This window comes from Hipposideros armiger, unplaced genomic scaffold (genome assembly GCF_001890085.2).
Source record: "Hipposideros armiger isolate ML-2016 unplaced genomic scaffold, ASM189008v1 scaffold_459, whole genome shotgun sequence".
NCBI classification, from domain to species: domain Eukaryota; kingdom Metazoa; phylum Chordata; class Mammalia; order Chiroptera; family Hipposideridae; genus Hipposideros; species Hipposideros armiger.
In genome coordinates this window covers 77,637-87,374 of record NW_017731809.1, presented here as the reverse complement: position 1 = coordinate 87,374, position 9,738 = coordinate 77,637, and the positions used below count along the sequence as shown (strand labels likewise).

Below are 9,738 nucleotides of genomic sequence, written 5' to 3'. Positions count from 1 at the left end.
CTCCTGTGGGATCCGAACCAGGGCCCTGCTGCTCAGAGCTGGCGTCCCAAGCCAACTCTTAACCAACACGCCACACAGCTGGGCCACGTTACTTGTTTTTGCAATGAATCTATATACACAGCACAAAAGACTTAATTATAGTTCTAGAACAGAATGAAAGTGTACGAACAATGGCAGATTTGAACAGAAATAGGGAAAGAGGAGAAGAAGCAGAAAGACCTGCTGATGCCCTAATGTCCTCAGCAAGAGAGCTCAGAAGGAAAAGTTACCCTTGGGAGTGGGATTTGGAGAACGACAAAGGAAAAGAGAAAAAGGAGATCTTATACCCCTTCCTCTGGCTTCAGCAGTGAGTGTGGCTTTGGTCTTTAGTGTCAAGTACAGAGAGCACTTTAGAGAAGCCAGATTCTCAGCTGCCACTGCCACCTTGAGAACTACAGCCACAGGTACCAGATTCTGCTTCCCTTAGCTCTTCCTGTTTCTCTTCTGTTTCTGGTCCTTGTAAGTAATTATCTCATTTTCTGAGCCATGCTATATCTTTTTTTGTTTTCTCTCTGCATATTTTGTTTGGCATTGCCTAATGTTCGCAGCAGATGAAATGCATCTTACTGTACCATCTTGACTGGACAGCCATGGTACTACTTTTGGAATTTAAAACCTGGAATCGTAAAACAGGAAATTCATTCCTCTCTCTTGGTAGAATCTGGTCTGCAATATACTGATATTGTGTAGTCACTATTTTTTACACGCATGCTAACTTTCACATCAACATAGCATCCTTTTTTCTGAACTCGGAAACAGTTATTCCATGAGGGAAACTGAGGCATGGGACAGGAAACTGTAACAGTTCAAGTTGTTCAGCTGCCCCGCCAGTCCCCATGCCCTGCCTTCAGGAAGTGCAAATTCAAATATCTCAGTGTTCAGAGATGTCAATGTGTGATCTCCACATGTAGTATTTTAATAGCCACCCCCTGTCAGCACATTTGTTCTATGGGTCACCTTAAGTCACTTCTGCTTCCCTTTTCCCTTCTCTCTGACCCTTAGTGGAGATGAACAGCTGGCCATCTTCCTAATCATCCTCCTTCTCTTCAGTGTCAGAGCCCTTTAGGTAGCAGGACATCATTATTTTAGCCACCCTCTAGCCATTTCTTTCCCTGGCTGACTCATGTGCATCGCTTAAAGGTCTTCGTAGGTCTTGTTTTGACCTGTTAGTCCTCCTGGTGGCTTTTCTTTGAAATCCTCCCCCAAGTGCTTTCTCTCTCTTTTAAGCCTAGAAGGTCAGAATAAGAAGGATACTCTGGTAAGCATTTCCAGAGGAGCTGAGAATATAATCCTCTTAATGATTTTTAGGATAGAAGCATAAAGCAAACCACTGATAGTTGTGCCCTGACAGAAAAACAAATACATAAATCTGGGGGTTGCCCTCATTTCCCTTGACTATTATCCGTTTCTCGCTCAGAGCCAGCTTGTTATCCAGTAGGCTGTAGTAGGGAACCCTCTTTTCTTCCCTAATGCCCATACGAGAACACCCAATTATTGACTTGGCGCAGGACCACTCCGAATGTATTTCTGAGCCTCCCCCATGGCTCAGCATGACTCTGAGACCAAGTTCTGGCCATTGGAATGTTAATGGAAGTGTTGGATACAACTGATAAATATTTTTAAAGGGTAAGGGCATGCCGGCTTCCCCACTTTCTCCTCCCCACTCCCTAGAAAAAGAGATCAGATGGTAGAGATCAGGCAGCCTTCCCGGAGTGTGAGACCGCTAGGTAAGAGGGCGGAGCAGTGCCGACCCAGGTCCAGATAATCGTGTGTCCATTAGAGCAGCCTGGGCTGCCTACCTTCTGGCTTATTTATGTTAGAAAAATTAGTTTCTATTTTTCTAAACTGCTGGTTTGTGTGTGTGTGTGTGTGTGTGTGTGTGTGTGAGTATTTATTTATTTCATGCATCTAAACCTAATGCTAACAGATTCAGTGGTCCTCAGAATGTGTTTATATATATTCTGTTTTACTTGCATGGGATGCTGTAGAGAGGAAATACCAGCTGGTTGTGCTTTTTGAGCAGCTCAAGTATACCAAATGCTTATTATATACCAGATGTTTTTTATGCTGGTCTCATTTAATCCGGATATAAATTTATGATGTTACTATGATTTCCATTTTAAATGAGAGTAAACTGACACTCAGAGGTTAAGTATTCATGTTCAAGGTCACACATTTGGTTAATAGCGGATGCAGGATTTGAATCTGGACAGCTTGGCCCCAGAGCCCACCCTTTTTCTTTCTTTCGTTATTTTTTTTAAGAAGGGCGCAGCTCACAGTGGCCCATATGGGGATTGAACTGGCAACCTTGGTTTTATTAGCACCACGCTCCAACCAACTGAGCTAACCAGTCACCTCTGAGAACCCACCCTCTTGATAACTCTTTGAATGTTGATTCTGTTCCCCAAGGACCTACCAGAAAGGTGTTCATAGTAGCTACCATTTATTGAGTCCCTACTATGTGCAGGCACTGTGATGGTTCAGAAAGAAAATTCTAGAAAGGACGGAACTGGGCAGGAGAAGGGGCGTAAGCCAGGTAGCTGGGGGTCCAAATTGTGCTGTGGCCTTCACATGTTCTGAGCACTTTTCAGCGACGCTGTTTAGTGTAATTTTCTTCTGTTTCCACTGATGTATTTTGAAATTGTGATTGATGGATAAATTCTTTTTGAAGTTCAGTAATTCAGGACTCTTTTTTTGTACTTTTGTCTAAGTTATTCTCTTAAATTGCTTCCTCTGGACTTTTGCTTTATGTTGAGAATTTTTTATGATAAAAATCTGACTCATCCTATGCTTATAATAATTCTGGAAAATAGTTACCCTGAGGTACATCTTGTCTTGTCAACTCACACCCAAACTCATTATGAGACAAAAAAATATGAGGTATAATAAAAATATGGTAACTTGTCAAAGCTATTAACCTGCAAATACTTATACAAAGATTAAGGTACAAATAAAGTCAAATAGAAGATTCTTTTGTGTCACTTTTGTAAACTAACAGACTAACATTAGAAAATCGTCCCCTTTTATACAACCTATAAAAATTCCATACTCAATAAACACTATTGATTAAGTGGCCCATGAAAATAACTGTTCTTCTCATTTATTCTCCTTACTCTTTAGCTACTCTTGAACCGAGAAGACACTTCTCCATTTCCATTTTGAACAATTAGTAAGGTGAAGTTTCAGTCCAAAGTAAACTACCCTTTCCTGTGAAATTCTATTATGAATTTTTATGTTTTTATATGATTCTTGACTATCAACCTCACCATCCTTTTAATTGAATTTAATAGATGAAAACTCAGAACAGTATAAATTCAGCACATTATAACTTTGTACCAATATTGCAAATTAATTTTCTGAGCCATTTTTCCCCCTGTTGATGCACTGTAATGACACAGATAACACCAGCTGCAGGATATAAGAAATATTCTTCGTAGGGAAATTGGTTATGAAAATAATAGGACCATGAACTACTCAAGTAGTTCTTAAATACAGAAGCAATATAGTTTCTGTAGAACCATGCAGAACTATAAGAAATGATTTGACATAAAAGCAATTTAAAAAAAAACAAAATAGTTTTGATCACACACAAAAAACAAACAAACAAAACCCATAAACTACTCTATGGCAAAAATATGGCATTCAAAAAGAAACAGCAAACTACAAATTTGTAGGAATAAATACTTAAGACAAAAAAATAGAAGGTTCATAGAAATAACTTAAAAAGCCCCAGGCCACCAACAGAAACATGGGCAAAGACCACAGGTATATAATTCCCAAAAGAGGAAATGCAAATTGCTAACAAACATAAGAAAAGAACACAAAGATATGCAAATTAAAATGTACAGTGGTTTAAAATCTCATATTAAAAATATTTTAAAATAATACACTGTTGAAAAGCAGCAGTGGAAATAGACATTCTTGCTTTGTTCTTGATCTTGGGGGAAAGCATTCAGTCTGTCGCCATTAAGTATGATGTTAGTTGTACATTTTTCATAGATGCTCTTGGTTGCATTGAGGAAGCTCCTTTCTGTTCCTACATTCCCTTTTGTCTTTATTTTAACAATAATGCACAATGTTGGCAACAATGCACCAAGACAGACACTATAGTGTAAACTTGCACACTCTCTAAAAGTCAAGTTTGCAATATGTATCAAATATTGTATGCTAATACGTTTATTTCTATGTATCTGACTTAAGAAATTAATCTGATATTGGGTTAAAGATTTATTTACAAAGATATTCATCAGAATGTTATTGGTAATAGTGACAAATTGAAACTAACACAAAGTCAATATTAGGAGAATGGTTAAGATAATTATGCTCAAATATAAAAGAGAATAATATACAACCATTCGTTTCAATTCACAAAGCCCTTTTTACTGTCATGGGAAAATGCTTATTTAAAAAAAAAAGTACAGTAAATCAGACCTGGTCCAGACACTTGTTACAGAGTCAAGGAGGCGTGGTGAATGGATTTGAAGTGATAGGGCTCTGAGATCCTGATCAGGGACATGATGTGGGGACCAGAGATTAGAGTGAGGACTCAAATTAGGGTCACAAGTCCAGAACTCTGGGTTCAGTGGGAGAAGAGCTACAACAAAATAGAAGAAAAAGGGAAAAGGGAGAGTCAGCAGTGAGGACAGGCAGAACAGAGAGAAGACAAAAGACTACACTCCTTTAATATGGAAAACAAAATGTTCTCCTTCTGTAAGTCCACCCACCCCTCAGCACCAGTGTGAAACCCAGATTTCCAGAGCAGGTTCTATTTGCAGAGAAAAAAATTAAAAAGGACTGGAAGGAAATACACCAAAATGTTAACAGTGATTTTGTCTGAGAGGTGGATTATGGGTGAATCTAATCTCCATCTTTATGCCTTTGTATGTCTTCAAATGTTTATAATGGCAGAGAAGTGTTTTTAAGGATTTGTGACTTTAGGAAAGTAGTGCTTTCGTTCCATGTGCCAAGTTCAGAAACAAACCATAATGGAACAAGATAACTAAACTATGGAAAAGACTTCCAGATCTATCCTCTTAATCTCTAGGCCAACTACCAGTTGCTTTATAAATGAACTCCCCCTCCACCCCCAACCCCTTCCTTCCCCCGCTGCCCCCAATCCCTTCCCTCCCCCCTTCCCCAGGTGTTCTTTCCCAAGGCACTGAAATCACTTCTACTGAGTTGACAATGTCTCAAATATTTGTTTTCTTAAACAGTTGGTTCAGGTTTGGCAGTTGGTGGGTGATTTTTTTGTTTGTTTTGATAACTGCTGTTAACATATTCATTCATTTATTTCATTCATTCATTCCCTGTGTTCCCATTAGATGTTGAAGGTATTACACAGATGAAAAAATTATCTCCACATGTCTTATGTTCACATTTTTTATGTGGTATATACTCTAGGAGCAGTGCAAATGGAGCAAAGCAGTAGTTTTAACGAGCGAGAGAATATTTCTTCCTGAAGAGACCAGGACTGACTTCACAGAGCAAAAATGACATTTAGACTTTACCTTGAAGCACAAGGGGTTCCAACAGGTACAGATGGGAGGATGCCATAATCTCCCTGACGGAAGGAGCTATGTTTACCTTGTTCACTACCAATTCCCTAGCAATTAGGCTAAAATCAAGGAGGTGACAGGGCTGTATTTCTTTCTGGAGATTCTCGGAAGAGATTCATTTCCTTGCCTTTTCCAGCTCCAAGAGGCCACCCACATTCCTTGGCTGTGGCCCCTTCCTCCGTGTTCAAAGCCAGAATTGTAGCATCTCTCTGACCCTGCGTTCATCATCACATTTTGCTTCTTCCCTTCTGACAGAATGTGTGTTTTGGCCAGGGTGGCTCTCATCCCCCAGACAGCCTCATGCCTCAAGGGGAGCTGACCCCCAGCCCCAGCTCCCAGAGTGAGCCTGCCTCGTCCAGGTAAATCCCATACCTATACCCTTACCAGTGATTTCTTCAGGAATTCATGTGTGTCTGTTTCCTCCACTTAAATGTAAACTCCATCAGAATGTGGATGGTCATCTGTTTGCCAAGAGCCTACAACAGTGCCTGGCACATAGCTCTTACTTAATAGATATTTAATGAATTAAGTTTCTCATTCCTCTTTAGCAAACTTTAATTGAACACCTACTACATGTCAGGGACTCTTCTGAGGGATGGGGATGCAAAGACACATAAGACGCAAGAAGTCTAGCAGGGAAGACAGACATGTAAACAACTTCCTAACAATACCACTGTCATGGAGTTACACATAAAAGGTGCAGGGAGCACTGAAGGAGCCACCGGTTTCCCCTGCGGGACATAGGCCAGGCTCCCTAGCACTGACACTGAGCAGATTGTGGAAGATGAGCAGAGATTTGCCAGGTAAAGAATTAGGGCAAATCTGATATGATCACATAGCTTGTTGCCCAAACCAAGACACTTTGGAGAATGAAAGGGAGGCTGTTAATAATTACACCGAACGACTGGTGTAAACAGAGACTGGGCAAAACAGGCCACACGGTCATTCTTGGCAGAAGAGGGCAGAGGACAGTGGAAGCCCCTGGGCAAAGGCCAGGATTTCTGTGTGTTGGAATAAGGAGTGAGGCACAGCCGAAGGAGTGGCTGGGGCTGAGACTGGGGTGGGTGGGTGTGGGAGTGTGAGGGACCTATTCTGGCAATCAATGAACTTCAACTTGGTCCTCCAGCATTGAACACCTGTGGAGCTTTCTCAGCAGGAAGCACCAAGGCCGGATTTGCATTTGGGACAATAGCTTTGGCAGGCAGGTAGAGAAAGGACTGGAGGGGCATAGACCAGAGGACAGAGACCAGACAGGAGGTTGGTGCAGCAGCTCCATAGGAGATGATGGGCCCCTAATCTTAAGCAGTATGGAAGGATGGTTTCAGAAGGAAATACATACACCAGGTACCTTGATATGGAATTGACTGGGCTGCAGGGAGGGGCAGGAGATGAGAGAAAAAAAGAAATGGATGATGCTCAAGTTTCTAGAAAATGGATGATGGTGGCTTCTGCTCTCCTTTCCCATAGGGTGTGACAAGCAGAGAATGACTTCAGCTGCTTGGCGGACTCAGAGCTGACAGGCAGCAGATGCAGGAAGCTGACTCGTTTTTTTTTTGTTGTTTTTTTTTTAGCTGAGCCATCCTGCCACCTTTTGGCAGCTCAGCGGCAGCTCAGCTTGGGCTGGGCATTGAACCGCTGTTGCTCAGAGCTCAAACTCTTGAGCGAGCTCTTAACCAACTGAGCCACTCGGCCGGCCAGGAAGCTGACTCTTGAGGGAGGCGGGGAAGGAGAGGACATTCAACCAAGCCTTATGATGCCCTAATTCTTCACTTGAGACCCTCAAGTATTTCAGGGGCCAGCCACTACTAGAGAGCTTGATAAAATTTGACTTTCCCATATTCATTATTTTTGTTGTCTATTTCCTATTTCCCATGCAGTGATTAACAATAGAATTCTTAAAATAAATAAAAAACAACTCTGCTGCTTATGGATGGTGAAGGAGAGGAAGAAGAGGCTCTGGGGACCTTGTGTGCCAGGTGGTCAGGGGACGCAGCCCTGGGCTTGAGCTATGGAGAGACACGCATGCATTTCCCTGTTTCTTAGAAGGCCTTTAAAAGAAATTCTGGTGTAACCTGTCATTTGTGTATCCTCAAGGTTTGTACCAGAAAGCAGACATTTCTGCTCCTGTGCATAATTGTTAAAAAATAAATAAATAAATTTCATTGCACACCATGCCTGGTAGAATTGACTAGAAGGAATTGGGAAAGGCTAAAGCAAAGACAAACACCAAAAACCCCATAAAACAAAACACAAACTCTACAAAAAAAAACTCAGAAAGGTTAAGATGCAGAAGTGCCTAGGAAGAGGAGGGCTCTTCTATGCAGGGGAAAAGCCAGCGAGCGACAGGAGGTCTCTGTGAACAGGTGTTGCGCATCTGATCATGTGATCATGTGATCACGTGAGGGACTGTGAGCACCGCACCTCTTTTCTGTTTGGGCCTTGTGGATGGAGTGCCAGGGACAAGCCGGGAACATGAGAACAGAGAAGAATGTCTTATTTCTCTTCTTATTTCTCACTTCCTTCACAACTTCTTCCTTTTGACTAAGCAGGAAAAAGAACCCATGGATAGCCCTCTTGAAGCAGGCAAATAAAAGCTTGCTCTTTAATTCATGTGTAAAGAGACCATTGGCTCTGTTTACTAGGAGAGCCTGAGCCACTGAAGGCAGAAGATAAGAGCTCTGAGAGTCCGAAGTGTCAGAGTTCAAGTGCATGTTCTACTTAGGGAGAGAGAGACCAGAATTAAACTTGGCTCACACTGAGAAGTTACTTTTAAAAAGAAAACACTTTAGAATGTGCCTAGCAATTTAAAAGTATTGTCACATAAATGTCTTTTATTTCAGGTTTAAAAATATTCAATTTACCTAATTTTTCAAATAGTTAAACATTTGCAGGATTCAAAACTCAAAAAATATACAGTAAAAATTCTCTCTTCCGGGCCGGCCAAGTGGCATGTTGGTTAAGAGCTGGCTTGGGACGCCAGAGGGCCCCAGTTCGGATCCCACATACGCGGGCCAGTGACACTGCCCTCTACAGCTAAGATGCTGAACAACAGCTCAACTTGGAGCTGGGCTGCCTTGAGTCGCAGGCGACCGCGTAGGCTGCAGCCCCTGTGGCAGTGGGTTGCCATGGGCTACCGTGTGTAGCCAGCAGCCAGCGTGAGCTGACAGCAGCCACAGTGAGTGGCCATCCAGAAGCCGGCGACTGATCTGCCTCGCCCGGGAAGAGCACAATGATGGTGCCAACTTGGGCCAGTGAAGTAACGTCCTCCACAACTAGACTAAAGAACAAAAGGACAGCAACTTGTCTGTTCCCCTTCCCCTAATTCCCCAGCGCTGTTCCCATCCCCCAATTCCCCAATTAAAAAATCTTAAAAAAAAAAATTCTCTCTTCCATCTTGTCCCCAATTTACTCATTCCCATTTCCTTAACCCCAGGAAATCACCACTAACAGTTTCTTGTATATCTGACAGGAGTTTATGCAAAATATAGTTTGGAATTTTTGCTTTTGTTTAACATCACTGTGCTTGGCTATTTTAATAGAATATTGTTGTAAATGAAGAAGTGAAAGCCATGCCCTTTTCCCTTAACTGATGACACAGCTTGAATATTTCAGGAAAGCCCCAGGTGGTACGCTGCCCATCACTGGGTGCCTGAGGTAGGTAAATTAAGGTCAAGCGGCCAGGAAGCCTGGTGGGTGCTAAGATGCCAATTTGACAGTAAAATCACAAGTGAGAGCTAAATTTATCCCAAACATATGGTTAAATTCTTGTAAAGCATATAGAAAACCCACCCTGAAAAATTTTAGGAGTGGGTGATAGGGAGAGAGAAGGATGAAGGAAGAAGTTGTCTCTACAGGGAAAAACCTAAAAACACAATAAAGAAAATCAGAGTTATGATTGGGGAAGTTAGATACAGGTGCTGGAGACATTTTGGAGTTCAGAGGATGTTACTTTTTTTTTCTGATGAGCTTTCTCAAGAGCTGATCAAATGCTGAGATGAAAATGATCTGAGATGCAACAGAGTTAGGGCTTTAGGAACCTTCAAATTTATTGTGTTGATGTATGAGGTCTGACAATTAAGTTTGCAAACTCATCCTAGAGGAAGTGCTACATACCTCATTGTCTTTTTGTTTTTGTTTCTTTATG

The 9,738-nt window shown here is 41.8% G+C and overlaps 1 long non-coding RNA gene across 1 annotated transcript in view; it reads left to right on the top strand.

Annotated features, from left to right (window-relative positions):
* LOC109395232 (uncharacterized) overlaps positions 1–7,217 on the top strand; it is a 57,073-nt gene extending 49,856 nt beyond the window's left edge. Inside the window, exons 3-4 of the long non-coding RNA XR_002126595.1 lie at positions 5,850–5,953; positions 7,062–7,217. This is a non-coding gene — a long non-coding RNA (uncharacterized LOC109395232). The remainder of the gene's footprint in view (positions 1–5,849; positions 5,954–7,061) is intronic.
* Positions 7,218–9,738: the final 2,521 nt, after the last annotated feature.